Raw genomic sequence first — 18108 nt, 5'->3', positions numbered from 1 at the left:
CATGCTTCAGCTCTATTCATCTTGTGTCGCACTCACATCGAAGTCCAGTGAAGACGAATGAGGTCGTTGTTTACTTCCACTCGGTCAAACTGACGAATGGCCCCCCCGACAGACGGCAGCTGATCGATGTGTGATCAGTGATTCCCATAAAGTCCCATCAGCTCCCAGCATCCCTCGCCAATAAGCTCTTTGGTTCCAGTGCGATAAACCAGTGACTAAATCCCCACCAGCACTTTGTGTATTTGACAGAATGGACAGTAGTTGTGTCACGATTATCACCTCATACAGTTTGTCATCTGTAAAAAGACATCACGAGATTTTTCACGTTATTATTTCCAGAGATACCGGACAACATTGATTTTTAGGGAATAAATGATATTCATGAACTTGACTCACACCACAAAGCACAAAACCACCGTGATAAGTCTTTTGAAAGCGTCTTATAGATGCATCCATCAGTCCTGCCTACAAACCAGAACTCAAGCTGATGGACGCTATAATAATAATCATATTAATAATAATCATATTAATAATAATCATATTAATAATAATCATATTGATAATAACCGTGGCTGTAAAGTCAGAGATTTGACAGATAATCTTTGTTTGGTTTAAATTACGGTTTGTGAAAACACTGCTGCCATTGTGCATTGTGTGTGTGTGTGTGTGTGTGTGTGTGTGTGTGTGTGTGTGTGTGTGTGCTGCTGACAACATCCAGAGCTGGAGTGGCTGACACCTCACTCAGCGTCTCATTAACTTCCACTTTAAATTGTGTTTCAAGAGCTTTTAACTCTCGCACTGTAGCCGGCCCTGTGACAGGGGGAGGTGTGGGCTGTTCACCGGGCTCATTGGTAATTGAACTCACGGTTCCAGGCGGCACTGGAACCATTGAGGAATAACAGGATGTGGTTTGATGCCAGTGTTCTGCAGGACAAAGGCAGAAAGCTTCCTGGGGTTGAAGGCGAGGGAAAGCTCAGATCTGTAGTCGACTCCTTCTCAGTCACGTCTCGGTCAAGTCTTACAAATATTACGATTTTATATTTTATTATTTTATTTATCTTTATTTCTTTCTTCGCTGCTTTATTTTCGATTTATTTACTTCATGAAACGCGACCTTGAAGAGGCGTGAGTGTTGGTGTTAGCATGTTTCCATCTATCAGTCAACACAGTTTGGACTTGGCTAACTTAAGGAGGACAAGTAAGGACAAATAGTTTCTCTAATAGAATTACTCTGATCTTTTCAATTACAAGGACGTTTCACCAGCTCGGTAATTTCTTCCCGCTACTCGCCCGACAGATGGGATTAAAATCACCGACCGGCGCAGATAGATGAATCAGCCCCGAAACGGCTCTGTGGACTGACACGTGTGTGTTCAGCCTGTGGAGAAGTTTAAAGACGAGTTTCACAGCTTTTGATTTCAAAGTTAAAGTGAAAACATAAACAGCCTCTTCACAGTTGGTTCCTGTTAAAACAAACTGAATGTGGTCTGAGTGGAACTACCCAAACACATTAGGCTGCTGGCGGTTTGACCCCCCCCCCCCCCCCCCCCCCCCCCCCCCTCCCCAGCAGGGGTGTCACACTCACTGATGCCCTAACAGCTTCTCCAATCAACACGCTGGACTGCAGTGGTGATGGGTTCTGCTCTCACAACGTGTCCTGAGATCTTTGACGGACAAATCAACCAACAGGAAAATAAACATAACCCTTCTTCTTCTTCTTCTTCTTCTTCTTCTTCTTCTTCTTCTTCTTCTTCTTCTTCTTCTTCTTCTTCTTCTTCTTCTTCTTCTCCTCCTCCTCCTCCTCCCTCGTGCTCGGCCTCATGCTGATCCCATTTCATTGATTCATACTGGGGAGGGTTTCACTGGTGCTGCAGCCTCACACTGAGCCGTCTGCTGGGGCCTGTTTGGGAGAGTAAGTCAGAATCATGCATCCGCTCTCCTGCCTCACAGCTTCCCAGCATGCATCACATCCCCGCCCCCCCCCCAACCAATGAGGCGGTGCGTCATTGGCCCGTTTTCATAACTAACCCCGATCTCTTAACTCTCTTTTTCTCTCCTTCTTTTAGTTTGAAATGACATGTTCCCGGTAATGAGGCACATCATGGCTGAATGAGCACTTTTAAGTATCAGGTGATTGAGTCATGAGAAAATCTCTCTGCTTGTCACCACCATGTTGTTTGGTCCGGACTCCTCTGATTGTCTCTTTCTGCTTCGTGTGAAGCTCGGCCCAGCTGCTGCACTTAGCTCCTCTGACATCAACACACGCACCAATCAGGGACTTTGCCTCCTGATTGTCGAGCTCTCACCGTCGTGTGGGTCTCTTCTTCTGTGTGTGTGACGCTGATGGTTGATTCTTCTTCTTCTTTTGCTTTTTGTGTTTATTGCAGGCGGACGACTGGCACGCGATCTGAGACCGTTAAACCTCAAGGTAATTTATTCCCATTGTCTTGTGTAGAGGCTCAGATTGTCCAGGCGCACACCTGCAGTAACACAACAGGGACTGTCACTGTACCGCACGGTGACAACACCACGCTGCACATCACCACGCTGCCCCCCCCTCCCACGCTGATAGATCATCAGGTGGGTTTGATCCTGCAGCTTCTTTAGTGGCTTTAACAAAGTCCTCACGAGAGTTACTACCAAGGTCACAGCACGGAGAACTTTTTTAGAAAATGCTTTGCCTTCGTCACTCCTCGTGCACGGAGCCTGTTTGGTCCTCGTGCACGGAGCCGTTCCCCTGTTGGCTCCTCGTGCAGGGAGCCGGTTCCCCTGTTGGCTCCTCTTGCAGGGAGCCGGTTCCCCTGTTGGCTCCTCGTGCACGGAGCCAGTTTGGTCCTCGTGCACGGAGCCGTTCCCCTGTTGGCTTCTCGTGCACGGAGCCGGTTCCCCTGTTTGGTCCTCGTGCACGGAGCCGGTTCCCCTGTTTGGTCCTCGTGCACGGAGCCGGTTCCCCTGTTTGGTCCTCGTGCACGGAGCCGGTTCCCCTGTTGGCTCCTTGTGCACGGAGCCGGTTCCCCTGTTGGCTCCTCGTGCAGGGAGCCGGTTCCCCTGTTGGCTCCTCGTGCACGGAGCCGGTTCCCCTGTTGGCTCCTCGTGCACGGAGCCGGTTCCCCTGTTGGCTCCTCGTGCAGGGAGCCAGTTCCCCTGTTGGCTCCTCGTGCACGGAGCCAGTTTGGTCCTCGTGCACGGAGCCGGTTCCCCTGTTGGCTCCTCGTGCACGGAGCCGGTTCCCCTGTTGGCTCCTCGTGCACGGAGCCGTTCCCCTGTTGGCTTCTCGTGCACGGAGCCGGTTCCCCTGTTTGGTCCTCGTGCACGGAGCCGGTTCCCCTGTTTGGTCCTCGTGCACGGAGCCGGTTCCCCTGTTGGCTCCTCGTGCACGGAGCCGGTTCCCCTGTTGGCTCCTCGTGCAGGGAGCCGGTTCCCCTGTTGGCTCCTCGTGCAGGGAGCCAGTTCCCCTGTTGGCTCCTCGTGCACGGAGCCAGTTTGGTCCTCGTGCACGGAGCCGGTTCCCCTGTTGGCTCCTCGTGCACGGAGCCGGTTCCCCTGTTGGCTCCTCGTGCAGGGAGCCAGTTCCCCTGTTGGCTCCTCGTGCACGGAGCCAGTTTGGTCCTCGTGCACGGAGCCAGTTCCCCTGTTGGCTCCCCGTGCACGGAGCCAGTTTGGTCCTCGTGCACGGAGCCGGTTCCCCTGTTGGCTCCTCGTGCACGGAGCCGTTCCCCTGTTGGCTCCGCGTGCACGGAGCCGTTCCCCTGTTGGCTCCTCGTGCACGGAGCCGTTCCCCTGTTGGCTCCTCGTGCACGGAGCCGGTTCCCCTGTTTGGTCCTCGTGCCGGGCGGGGGTGGCACAGCTGCATCTGATGTGGCAAAAAAAACGCAGTAAACAAAAAACTCATCAAATCGGGGGTCAGGGGTTAATTGGAGATGTTTTTTATCATCATCGATATAACAACCAACCCAAAATGAAACTAAAGCTCCCTGTCTAAAGTCTGGGGGGGGGGGGGGGGGGGATCGTCCCTGAAGTGCTGCACAAATAAGAGCATTTTGTGGAAATGTCCCAGGATCTGCTCTGGTGACGCCACCTCTGACTCAGCTCTGTTGTGTCACTGTGCAGCCTCCAGGTGGTTGTGTGGTCAGTGAGTCTCCGAGAAGAACCAGGACTCGTGTGACTGTCGGAGGAAGTTTAGTTCTCACTATAAGAAACGTACAAGACTTTGTTTAGACTCGTGTGTGTGTATTTTTAGCATCTACCAATTAGATGTGCTCTTCACCACGAAGGCACCAGGTGGACTCCAAGCGGACAAAGCCCCCCTGGAGTCCAGAGCTCTTTGGGTTTCTCTGTTTCATCCTCAGTTCTCTACCTTACTCTCCTCGATGCCTCTGATCTGAATAATAAATGTTGTTTATGCTGTTGATTAGAAACATGGGGAGAATAAATGTCTGAGGAGCGAGACCCAGATAATGAGATAATCTTTACCAGGGAGACCAACTTAAAGCAGGGAGATAATAGAGATGTGTTGGGTAAACACATATATTTCATTTGCAGTGTTAATGGACCTCAGCAGCTCTGGATCCCAGCAGGGACACAACTCACTCTGATTAAACACACACGCAGCGGCGTGTTCAGAATCGCTCTGGGAAAACGTGCACAGCAGAAACTTTGATTTCATCGCAGTGATGTACTGTAGTATTTGTTTAGTGCAACATAATCTACAGCAAAAACACAATTCAACTGTGACACACAATGTAACCGGAAAACGGCTTTGGTTGTGTTACGCTGCAGCAGTTTTGTGTAAGTTCATTTTTTATGCATTGATATTTCTATATTCCGTTCACAGCTCCGTGGTGAAGTTGACATGTTCCATATCAAGTATGTTCAACACTGCGTTGAGCATGTTAACACGCTCATTGTGACATACTGGTGTTTAGCTGGTGTGTTGCAACATGTTTCAACATCTGTGTTTGTGCGTTTGATCTTTAAATTCACAAATTACAGCTGATGAAAGTGTCGGTAACTCTGCAGATGATCATTCATTTAGTCTGATGGTGGCACTGGTTGAAAAACCAGGTTAAACTAGTAATTCTAATAATTCCAGCTCCATGATGTAATGGGACCTTCTTTGGCTCCACAAAGTTTCATTAAATTGGTTTGGTTGTTTTTGTGTGATCCTGCTGAGAGACGGACAAACAGCAATGAAAACGTAGCCTCTCTGGTGTAATACTTGAGACACAGAGTATTGATGTGTCTCAATGACGGCTAGTGAAGCTGAGCAGACAAATCCATCCGAGGGAAAAGAAATAAAGGAACAAAGTTGGTGTTTCTGACTGAAGAAGTGACCTCAGGGAGGAAAGCAATGTTCCAACAAGGAGAGATGTGAGAGTCTTAAGAGGTTCCAGTTTCAAATGTCAAAAGCAGACATGCAAAAGAAGAATGATGGCTGCCTGCCCTGCCTCTTTTGGAATGAGACACTTTGTTTGATGATCCCTGTAATTTTCTTGTCGTCTCTATTTGTATCCCGAGCTGACGGGGGGGGGGGTATGTGCTGTTTCCTGGTCCCCGGTGTGACAGATCTGTGGATCGGCCCCAAGTGTGTCTCTCCCAGTCGGGGGCTGAGCACCATTGATCCACGCTGAGGTAATTAGTGAGGGTTTCAAACCCCCAGTCCCTGTGAGCTGGACACACAGAGACAGAGAGCACGCGTTCAACCATCAGCTATTGAAGACCAATCGGATGGCACCTCCTGAGAGGAGGAGAGAAAAGCTAAAGTTACTGTTGACTGGGGGGGGTCAGAGAGGAATCAAACTGACGCCTGAGATAAAAACAGATTTCAATACTATTGAAGAAAATGTCAAATCACTGATGGATGATGTTCTGCAGCGGTGGGGAGATCTGAAGGGGCAGAAAACCAGGTTCAGGTTATTTCAGCTTAAAAACGTGAATCAAGCTATTTTGTCAGTTCCATCCATACACTGATGAAATAAGGCTCAAAAGACCCCGGATACAAACACCAAGAATCTGGTACGTTTGGAGCCGGTGCAGTAGTGGTCATGGTTTTGGCACAAGTCCGTCTCAGCTGTCAATCACGATGCTGTTCATATAGCATCAGTTAAATAATTAAAACCAAATTTACTGGAAACATAAACACTTGAACATAAGAACAACCTCGAAATGACAGAACCCTTTATTTGACTTTTATTTTGACATTTTGCTTTTGGCCCATCTGTTAACATGAAGGAGGCGGGACTTATGAGCTGTACCACATCCCGCCACCAGGGGGCGATCAAGACGCCCTGGCTACACTTCAGGGAGCCGTCAAGTCGTATTCTCTCCCCTCATCTGTTAGTTGATTCCCACTGACTGAACAACTTCCGTCCCCGTAAGACACCGGTCTGTGTTTCTAAACCAGTGTAAGTGTTTCCACACACCTGTGCACAGAGAGGTGCTGGGACCAGTGCCAGCGCCGCCCTGGTGAGACGCTGGGACTGACTGGAAATGAAGCGCTGTGTGGGTTATTGGTGCCTCAGCTTCAGACACACACTCCACCAGCCTCGGCGCTGTTGACAATTTCTGTTCCGTGTAATTTCATTTCCACATCCAGATCCATTATCCTGCAAACAAACGTATTTACTGGAGCTTCTGAACCATGTTTTCACTGGGAAGCAGATTTATTGAATCAATGGCTGCTCCGTGTGCATAGAAAATAACATCAGGTGGAATTTACTGTTGATGTTACTGAGGACACTGAGGATCTTTGATTATCTACTCAGAGGTTGTTAGTACGAAAACACAAAGAACAACCAGCAGCACTTCTTTGAATGAACACATTATCCTAACTGGTTCAGTGTGTTAGAGACAAGGCTGCACTCAAACAGAGAATTCCAACATGACCAATGTAAAGTCTTTCACCAAGTGCAGCAATTTACTACCTTTAAACTAGGGACCCCTTTACATTATAGCTTTTAACAGTAATCATCATATAACTGTTGGTTTATTCAGTTATTACTTTTCCCAATGTGTGCTCTCACCAGCTGTCGGACAGACAAACGCACACAGTCATATAGATTATGACGACAAGCAGCGTTTGAACTTCATCGTGAACGAGGTTCGGAGTGATGGTGATTTGCAGTCACATGGCCCGGCCCTGCTTAATTCCATTCTGAAGTTTCACAGAGCAATTCTGCAGAGACAGCAGTTTCATAAACACACAATATACACAAGTAGGGCGTCGCACTTAGCTCCCACAGCTACACACTCGCTCCGGCAGTGAAGGTACGACAGCTCAGCAAGATTTGAGAGAGTTGAGACGGACGAAGAGGAGGAAAGACTTGTGACAGAGGAAGAAGGGAGAGAGCGAGAGAAGGGGTGGGGTTGGTTCGCTTGTCTCACACACACACACACACATAGACTCACACAAACACACGCACACGCACACACACAAACACACACACACACACACCATCCTGCCAAGGCAACTTAGAAAATTGCTTCATCTATTTTTAGCAACAAAAGATAGCAAGAACCTAATGTACACCCCCACAATTACACTACACACACACACACACACACACACACCCTCACTACACACACACTATCTACACACACACTCTCTCTCTCTCTCTCTCTCTCTCTCTCTCTCTCTCTCTCTCTCTCTCTCTCTCTCTCTCTCTCTCTCCTTGGCAGGGAGGTGATTTGCAGTCGACCCAGGATCTAAACAGCGTGGTCAGCTGTATCTTTACACACAGCGGCTGGTTGTGGATTGTGCTCATTAGCTGGGGCTGCAGATTGGTTTCTATTTATAGCCCAGCAGCAGTAGCAGCAGTAGCAGCGGTGGTGGTGGTGCTGGTGGAGGTGTTGGAAGTAGCACAGGCCTCCAGTGGTCCGTGCTAACGAGATGCACCCGCAGTCGATCACTCTCCGAGCTGCAGGAGTTCAGGAGGGGTGGGGTGTGTGTGCGTGTGTGTGTGTGTGGGTCAGTTATTTATAGCAGACTTGTATTTGACGGGATTATGACAGACCCTCTGTAACGATGCCATGTATGATCAATCCTCCGGCAGAAGAAGCTTTCTGCATGAACTGTATGTTCTGTTGCTATGAGACGGAGCGGTTTCCAACTCTAACTGACAAACACGTGATCTTCACCGAGGGCTGCTGCCGGGGTTTCATCTCATGTGTTGTGTCAAACTGCTTCCTGCTTTTCAAAATAATATCTGAAGTTAAAACCTGTGTCTCAAAAGAAAGGTTCTGGGAAACCATGAGCTGTCAGATCGGCCTCAGTAGTCGACAGGAGGAAATCTGACCTGTGACTTGAGTTCAGGAAGATAATTGAATTGATTCCAGTCAGGTTTTGTTACATGAGCCAAATATTGTCAGCAAATATGTCATTGTTGTGTCAATTTTAAAACAATGCCTTTTACAAAAATCCCAAACATGTGTAAGTGAGACTGGTTCTGGTCCGGTTTCCACAGTCTGAGATGAGCTGCATGTTTGGAGTTCTGCTCGTGAACAGACCGAGAGGATCCAGAAGCTAACCTGAGAACAGGAAGCAGACAGGATTGGTTGTTTCACTCGTAGACTATCGTGGTTTTCCGTTCTTCCCCCGGAGCCGCTGTGTGGCTTCATGCCCGCCAGTCGCCTCAGCCTGAGGCTCCACACTGTATCTCAGGGGAGACGGCTCATCGAGACGAGTGACACGTGTTGGGTTAGAAGTTCTGGGACAGGAGCTTGAACATCCATCTGCACGGGATGAAGATGGAGATAAGACAAAGCGCCTCTGACTCGAGGTGAAAAGTTGAATTCTGGGTAAACGCTGCCACAGAAGCGTAGAGAAACATAAACAGAGTAACGGCAGAAGGAACAGGTGTGAGGACGCATGCGTGAATATTGTCTTCTGGTACTCGTGTGTGTTTTGGCCTTTAGCAGTAAAAGCTACACCCCAGGTTAAAAGCTGCTTGTTTGAATATGCAGGTTAATTCATAGGTGAATTGTGTTATCGCCACACAACACATGCACATTGAAAATACAGCTCGAGGCTCGAAAGACTCAGGAGAATGCAACGAACATTTGTCACAGTGCACAGAGCCTTCACATTTCACACTCCTAGCTCGGGGGGGTGTTCACACCCACATCACAGCCAGAGCTGACGCCCAGAGGTGCCCGGCCTCTGTGGACTCACCTGGTGACAGAAATACAACCAGCCGGGAAATGACATGGAAGTCAAAAGTTGTGGATGAGGCCAAAAATGGAAAAGAGGGGTTCATTAAAACAAAAAGTATGAACACAAATGCACAGAGATGCTAATTCTTCACTTCAACACAATGAAAACTATTATAAAAACAGGAGCACATGAGAATTTTAGATATTCGTTGAAGAATCTGTCAAAGGAATCTTTAGAGACTTGTCTGTTATGTTCAGGCTTCTTCATTTCCTTCCTCTTTTCTCTGAACGCACCATTTTACTGAAACGACCACAGAGCCAACATTTGTTCACTCCCTCCTCCCTTGTTCCTCATGATCACACATCTGTTCAGAAAGCGTTAGCACTACACCGTGCATTACAGAGTTACGTTCTCACTTCTTGGTTTGAGTGTTCTGGTGATAATCAGTGTGTCTGAGGGGAATAAAAAGGACAAAATGTCTATATTTGATAAATTTGTGCATCTACAGAGAAATGTCAAATCAAAGTTTTGGAAAAAGGAAAAAGAAAAAGAAGAAGTATCTCTGTGTCTAGAAGAAGCCAAGAAATCTGGAGTTTGTGTGTCGGCGAAAGGGCAAATCTATTTTTTTTTGTATTTTCCTTTGACCTTCAATAAACTACAACTTTCTCTTGAGATCTACACATTGAAAGTGAGGCTGAGTCCAACAATAGAAGTATGTAGGTGTAGTGGGGCGGCTGCCAACTGCTGAATAAATAGAAGATGATAATAATGTATTTTCAAATGGCAGTAAAATTGGGTTTGAACCTTGAACTCTGAGTGAAGCAGCTGCTAGAAAAACACAAAACCAAGAGCATCTCAACTAGCTCCTGTTTAGCAGGTTTAATGTTTATCAGTGCTAATATGTGTTAATTAGGATTAAACCAAAGCTACTGCAGGGACTAATGGGAATGTTATGGGTTTCTATTGATGATGGTGCTAGTTGAAAAGTCAGGGGATTCATTTATTAGGAACATCTGCTCATTAATCCAATCGTCTAATTGGCCAATCGTGAGGCAGCAGTTGACTCTAAGTTGTCATATCATCTAGTGACAGGTGAGAAGGTTCAGTTTGTATTTGCCTCAAATAGTAGAAACATGTCATCTCAGGATTTTGACTTGATCGTTGACACCTGGTTTTAATAGTTGAATCCAGTCTGTGGAGTTTTTTCCTCAGACTGATGCCAAACATCCAGTGAGCTGCTGTACTGGGAACAGAAATATCCCGATAATGAGTGAGGTCCGAGGAGAATGTGTGAGCCGAGGCTGGTGTTGACGGAGACTAACTCACATAATCAGTCTGTGGAGAGCAGAGTCTCCGAATCCGTGACACATTCAACCTGCAGGCGAACGGGCAACAGCCTGATCCCACGTCAGCTACGAGTCCTGTCAGCCGGGAACAGGAGCAGGATGCCCCCGTGGGCGAACACTCACTGAGCCGGACTGAGACACCACAACACAGCCTGGGCTAATGAATCTGGGTGTCGGCTGCAGATGGTAGCGGTCACAATTTGGCGTTGACAGCGTGAATTTCGCGGAGCCAACCTGCCGTCTGTCAACACTCCAGGCTGGTGTGGTTGTGTGGTGGTGTGGTGGTCTGGTGGTGTGCTTGTGGTGTGGTGGTGTGGTGTGGTGGTGGTGGGGTGGCACACTTTGGATCCAATTAAACCAATCAATGGATGTTCGAGTGCCACAGCCCATCTGAAAACTGTCGTGACCATGTGGACCCGTCTATGGAAACGTTGTCTAATGGCTACTTTGGACATGATAATGCTGATCTCCTCACTAAAGTGTTGGAGCAACCAGTGAACATGTCTCCAGCCGTACAGCCATCAGGGCCAGAGAGGATCCCAATGAGACCAGCTGCTCTATTCCAGTCACAGTGGGCGCTGCCATTCACTGATTCATCTCATCCTCAACTAAAATGGCGTCTCGTTCGAACCGATACGTCCCCCGAGGCCAATCCTACACACGACGTCCTAGTTCTTATAGTAGAGGACCCGTCCCTCCACCACCTGAGTAGTGTTTGTGTTAAACTGCCGCCGATAAACCAACCAACAAACAAACAGACGCAGGTGTAGACGGATCATCCTTGGCGGTTGAGAACAAGCCACTTCTCTTTTTGCAGCTGCCACTCACATAGTGGACCTTGGCTGTTGTGCACATCCCTCAGGAAAACGCTGTTGTCAACACCAGATGTAGTCGTCCATGATTCACCTTCGGGTTCAATCACTGCTTCAGTGAAACACCCACGATGCTGAACAATCCCTGAGCATCACAATAAAGAGATAGTTAATCAAATCAGTTTTTATGGACGCAAGCTTCCTGTGTGCGAGTGTCCAGACATTAGCAATAACAGAGTTAGTCTTGAAGTTTTATAATTGAAGTGGAGATTAACTTTGAATATCAAAATCCAGCGCCTCCTCCATGTTAGTGGACGGGACGTGGAGTAAACTAGAAAGTCAGTTAAAGAAGGTTTTATTTTAGGTCTTTCATAAACATATGTGTCAATTTTTCCAGTGAGGTAGATTTTCGGTTTCCAGAATCTTTTTGGCTCAATTCCTGAATGTGTCATCCATCTTCATATACATTCATAGATGATCTTCCTACACAGTCAGTGATCTGCGGCCTCACAGGAGTTGTCTGGTGATGACGGCCTCTCACTTCAGGGACTTTACTCGCTCTGAGCTCTTGAACTGACGTACTCCAGCTTGAGCTCTGTTCTTTTTGCTTCCATCCCGTGTGTGTGTGTTTTCTCATTGTTTGCTCAGATCCCACTTTTATCACAGTGATGTTAATCCGGCAAAAAGGCCTTTAAGTGAAAATAGAGGAGGCAATTCTCTGTGCTCTGTTATTCATTGGCTGCATCCAGATACAAATATCTGTCTCCATACTTCTCTTTCTTCTTTTCATTGTCTTTTCTCTCATGCTTATTTTTAACAATCTGCAAATTAACATTCAAGTCATCTTTTCAAGCCGCTCCCCACGTCCTCCATCCTCCCACCCATCCACCCCCCTTTCATCCTCCAGGTCTCTGCCTCTGTCGCCACCCCCCTCTCTCCAGCTTGACCTAGTTGCTATCTGCACAAAATCTTCCACAGTGTGCAAACTCTAGATCTGATACAAAGCTGGGAACCGGATAAGATTGTGGAATTTACCAGGTATTAAAGTTTTCTGCCTTCTCCCTCGCTCACACTCCCCCCTCCCCCCCTCTCTCCAAGACTTGTTAATCCCTGCTCTCCCTCGGGGGGGAGGGGGGCTGATAAGAGAAGGGATGGGAGCGGGGATAAGACAGGATAAGCCTATACACTACACCTTTGCACTGCCATCACTTACTACATGTACAGAACAAGTTGATAAGGTCGGACAGTTTCCACTGAATCCTCAGAAGCCACGAGGGAGAGAGTGAAGGTCGGTTATTCTTTATTTAGAAACTAAATAATAAATCAGACAAAAGAAGTTCAAGCTTTGTGATGATGAGTGCATCATTCCTTCATTATCAGTCTGGATCAAACTGAACCATGTGCGTTAGTTTGCAGTGTGAAAACAGTTTTTGGGGATATTCAACGTTATTGCAAACACAAAGGTCTTTATCTATATAAAATCAAATAAAATACAAACAACAATAAATATAATGGTAGTGACACAAGAATCCAAAATAATTAGATCCTTGTTAAAGACACAGAAGACGAACACCTCGTGTCACTCAGTCAAAGGGTCAGTTTGCCACAACATTAAATATGTCACCCCAGTTCTGATGCTCTCATGTTGTCTGTCTCCTCCTCATCCTCCTCCTCCTCCTCCTCCTCCTCCTTCTCCTCCTCCTCCTCCTTCTCCTCCTCCTCCTCCTGGAACTGGCTTTTTGTTCCTGTTCACTGTCAAACTGAATTTATTAAACTCCTGTTGTCTCACACTTCACACCGTCCCTTTGGTTGGAGGACCACTCACCATCAGCGCTTCCTGTTTGACTTCCAGCAACTGTTCCTCTGTCCCCAGTTGTGACGCTGCTGCTGATCTAAACACTCACACAAATACACACACACACACACACAAACACTCACGCACACATACATAGCAATAGCTTATGGTACAATACACACATATTATTGTGTTAAACCAGTAGCATCTGAGGGAATGTGTGTTTAAACTCAAAGTCTGGGCAGCATCTCTTTACACTGATCTTATGAATAATGTAAAGTAAACCCAAGGTTAAAAGTAAACATCAGGAAGCCGACGTCCGGACGTCTTTACAAACTGTGGACGACTCCACGTTGAAAAGTTTCAGAAGATGCAAGAGAAGAAGCTCGGCTGTGATCTGACAGAGACGTAACACGAGCTGAAGCAAAAGACAACTTGCTCTCCTGTGAGCAGTCTGTGGTGTCGGCTCTGCAGGCAGCCGTCAGCGAGGAGATGCTCCTCCGATACCCAGCAGCTCGATTCACAGGGCGTGGCTGATCAGCGTCAGTCTGAACCTCTTCCTCCATTTGGTCTGTAGCTTCAAAGCTGGACTCGTACAAATCCTCTCTGTGGAACGTAAAGTAACTCAAACTGTGCAAAGTGGGTTCATACTGGGAGGCGGTGTGGTATTCAAACATTTGTGTTATCAACGGCCTGAGCTGTGAAGGTGTGGCCGCAAGAGAAGAGAAACATAAAAATCCAGAAAAGAAAAAAGAACACGAGGCTCCACACACACACACTGATCTTTTTACACGGCCATTTTAATTTATTTATCCTGAGCAGAAGGTTTTCTTTTCTTGTGTATGCATAATTTACAATCTAGGATATACTGATGTGAAATCAGATTCAAAACAGGATTATTCAAAACCACAAATGCAACTGCACAACGTCCGTGTTTGTTGTCCTCCTCCCTCCTCCCTCCTCCCTCCTCCCTCCTCCCTCCTCCCTCCTCCCACCTCCCTCCTCCCTCCTGATTTCCATCATTGCCTTTTGCCAGGAGGGCCTGCAGACACCCGGTGCCCTACTTTAGCCCGAGTCCTATCCCTGCTCCAGAAACAGCTGGGGTGACGCCACAGGGCAGGAGGAAGCACCACTTGGCCGTTACCTCGCGGCGACGTGTGGGGACAAAGAGTCGGGCAGGAGATCTGCTCTGTGTCCTCCGTCCTGCTGGAAGGCTTTGAGATGATTCACTGTGTAAACACGCCTCCGGGGCCTCGGTGTGGCTTTGTAAAGTCAAAACCCTGCACCCCCATTCAGCTCAGTCTGATTTGAGTTGAACACATTCACCAGCGAGGTTATATATATTTTTTTGTTTGTCTAATTATCTGCAGGAATTTCACAAAAAACTACTGAAAGGATTCTCTTTGGTGGAAGGATGTGTTGTTGTGTGAAGCCTTTTACTGCTGGAGTGGATTTGATGAATTGGGATTCTTCAACCATTTTGAGTATTTCTTTGGATAAATGGCTCAAATCTTTATAGAAAACTATGACTGGTGTATGTGGTGATCTAATCTTTAAGAACAAGTGATATTTGGATCATGTGGATAAAACATAAATGCGCAATATGGTGGTAAAAGTTGATATATGATCTATTGTAGAATCTGCGTTTGTTCAGTTGAATCAGTTGAAGGATGCAAAAGGAATCAGGAATGAAATGAAAGTAAAGATCAGAAACATAAAGGACGGACAAAGTGTCGATGGTTTGATTCCTTCAAACACGACTCGTCAGATCTGTATCCTCCACTCAGGGAGTGAGACGTGGAGGACAGACGTTTAGTTGTGAACAGGCCGGAGGGAGAAGGTCTCTTCCTTTTCCTTCCACGTCCGGCGGGATGGACCACTAAGTGGAGGAGAAGAAGACATATCAGAGATGAACCGAATAAAAAAGGAACTATAAAAGAAAAACATGTCGAAAGACGGCGGCGTAAAACAGGACCCAAGGGGGAGAAGGAAGGAGGCATCAGCCAATAAAGTTGGTTTCAATGGAGGGATTAAAGAAAGGGGGATGGATGGAGGAAGAAGGGGATGAAGCCTGTGAGAGGGGCTGAACAGAAGTGATGGAGAATAAAGGAATACTGACAATGATGGGATGATGAGGAAAGTAGAGGAAGAAAAGGATTAATGGCAGAAAGAAAAGAGACGGAGGGAGGGCGAGAGGAAAGAAAAAGAAAAAAGGTCAGTGAGCGCCTGAGAAGTGGATTAAAATGTCAGGGAGGATAAAGAAGAGAAGAGGGGACGCCTCACCTCGGCAACCCAGAATCCAAAACCACCTTCAGTTTTATAAAGGGTGAGGGGGGAGGAGGGGGAGGAGGGAAGAGAAAGAAATAGTGTGTGTGTGTGTGTGTGTGTGTTTGTGTGAGTGTGTGTGTGTGTGTTTGTGAACTTTGTGAATCGTGGTTGGATGAAGGTTACGGTTAGTTATGAGTAGGTCATATAGGTAAAGGTTTTGGTTCTAGTATCCACCATGAATGGAAATGGATGCAGGGTCCTAACAAGTGTAGCTGCGCAGACCTGTGGGTTTGTGTGTTTGTGTGTTTGTGTGATTGTTTGTTTGTGTGTTTGTGTGTTTGTGTGTTTTCATTTTCCGCCTGGTATAAATCATCCTGGCACTTTTACAGCAGATTCTCAGGGAGCAGGCCACCAACCCAATCAGTCCCACACAGCATCCCTGAAGGCCCATCGGCCACACACACACACACACACACAGACACACACATACACACACACACACACACACACACACACACACACACACACACACAGCAGTGTTGTTTAAAGTACTTCAGTGTGCTACAAGCTACCAGTTACCTGACACAAGATATGAAGCTGTTATTAAATCATATTATAAAACGTCTCAGTTAAGAGAAACAACCTATTTTACGTTGAACATCTTTCCTCATGAGACGACTTATAAAACCTTCCTGAGTTTATAGGAAGCATCAATGCCATCGGACAATTTTCTATAAACGTATAATTTAATAAGTACACAAAACATTGTGTACAGTCTGAATGCAAACAGTGGATAGGATGAGAGTGGAATGCTTGGAAAGTCACAAATACGTGGATTTAAATAAATGCTTCTCAGACAATGAATCTGTTTTCCTCCAGCACATCTGGCCTCGAAGTCAACTCGTCTGATTTATTAAGGAAAGACGGTTTGTTTTGTTTATTTGCCTTTTTACCAAAACATCAATTTTCTTCCCTAATCTGAAGCAGAGTGCTTTTGTTGCTTGCACACAACAGACAGGAGGTTGTGTCCTTTGTGCGACCTCCATTCGCCCCGACAACCCTGTTGTGTGTCTGTCTTTTAGTGCGCACAGCAGCTGATGCAGCTGAGAGGGAAACGGTCTCAAATACAGTTAAAACAAAGTAAGAACAATAATCATTTTGAATGTAATGTGTATTTAATAACCTTCAGGTGAATGTTAGCTGTGATGTCATCTCCTCTGCTTCCTCGAGTCGTCGCCACTCAAAACAACAATCGAGCCAACAACATTAATTATATGCAAATTAGGACATTAATTAAGGCGAAGGGGGGGGGGGGGGGCTCTCAGTGCTGACAGTGTTTCCACATTAGATTAACTCGCCCTGTCCCGTCTCTCTGTTACACTTCTTTCCAAGGGGCCACTAATCAAGCGTTCATCATTCAGTTAAAACAACAGCCAATTATGAGAGAGAGAGAGAGAGAGAGAGAGAGAGAGAGAGAGAGAGAGAGAGAGAGAGAGAGAGAGAGAGAGAGAGAGAGAGAGAGAGAGAGAGAGAGAGAGAGAGAGAGAGAGTGTGAGAGACAGAGAGAGGTGGCTAAAAACATTTGAATTAGTTTCACAAGGATTTGTTATTCTGTGTATGACAACGTCTTGATTCTGCATTTTTTGGATTTCTCCACTTAATTCGTTCATTCACATTTTCCTGTGTTGGAACTTGTCGATAATCATCCGACGGGATTAGAGAGCAGCGTTTCCTCTCGTGCAAGACGATTCCCTTGAAACTCCAGAGCACAGTCACGTAAAATGAATGAGCTCTAATGAAACTGCTGCTTTCTGGTTTTTACCAACAGTCTGTTCCGTGGGAATCAAACGCGTCCTGCTCCTGCCACCACTCTGTTCACGCTTCCTATGCTTTAAGTAATCAATGATAAACAACAAGCAAAGGTTTTGTCTTCAGGTCGAGAGTCGATCCGTGTTCCGTTACGCATCCACAGAAATGATCTCTGGCTGGTGAAGAAAATAACAGATATTAGAGTCGGAGCTGAAATGAGTTTCTCTCCGCTCAGTCCTCAGGGACGGGACGAGGAACCGACCAGCAGGTTGTGTAGAATGATTGTTTCATGTCATCAGTAAAACGTGTAGTGAAGACAGACGTTTGCAGCTGTGCTGAAAATCCGGTGGTGACTCTGACCCATCCCTCTGAACAGAAGCGTCACTTTCCAAATCTTGAATTTACAGTAACAGCCGACGACAACCAGCGAGTCAGCTGAGGACACGTCACACACGAGAGAGAAGTGAAAACACAACGTCTGGCTCATGAGAAATAGTTTGAACACCGAGCTCAAATCAAAGCCGTCTGAATGAGTGACAGGAAGGTGGAGGAGATCTCACTCAGGATATTGCTTTTCCTCCGTGAGGGCTCTGCCTTCAAATCTCTCACCTGCACTGAACCGCACACGGGAGGTTTCCGATGAGCTCGTCGGCTGATCTGCGCCACACGTCTGAGTTCTGGGCTCTAAGGCCTCGACTCACAGATCAGATCTCCGTGAGGATGCAGACGACAGAGCTTCTTATTTAAGTGTCATTTTTCACTCCTTCTGAAATGCCTGCACGGGTCCTCAGAAAGATTTCACAACTGTGGTAAACAATGCAGATGAGCCAAAGTGCCAGATCCTCACTTGGACTGACAACCAGCCGGGAACAGAAACTGCTGAACACGGACATCGCTGTGGTTTTGATAGAAAGCACTTTTGAAAAC

This window comes from Platichthys flesus, chromosome 5 (assembly GCF_949316205.1).
Source record: "Platichthys flesus chromosome 5, fPlaFle2.1, whole genome shotgun sequence".
NCBI classification, from domain to species: Eukaryota; Metazoa; Chordata; class Actinopteri; order Pleuronectiformes; family Pleuronectidae; genus Platichthys; species Platichthys flesus.
The sequence above is the reverse complement of the archived record's forward strand: the minus strand, read 5'-3'. Positions refer to the sequence as shown.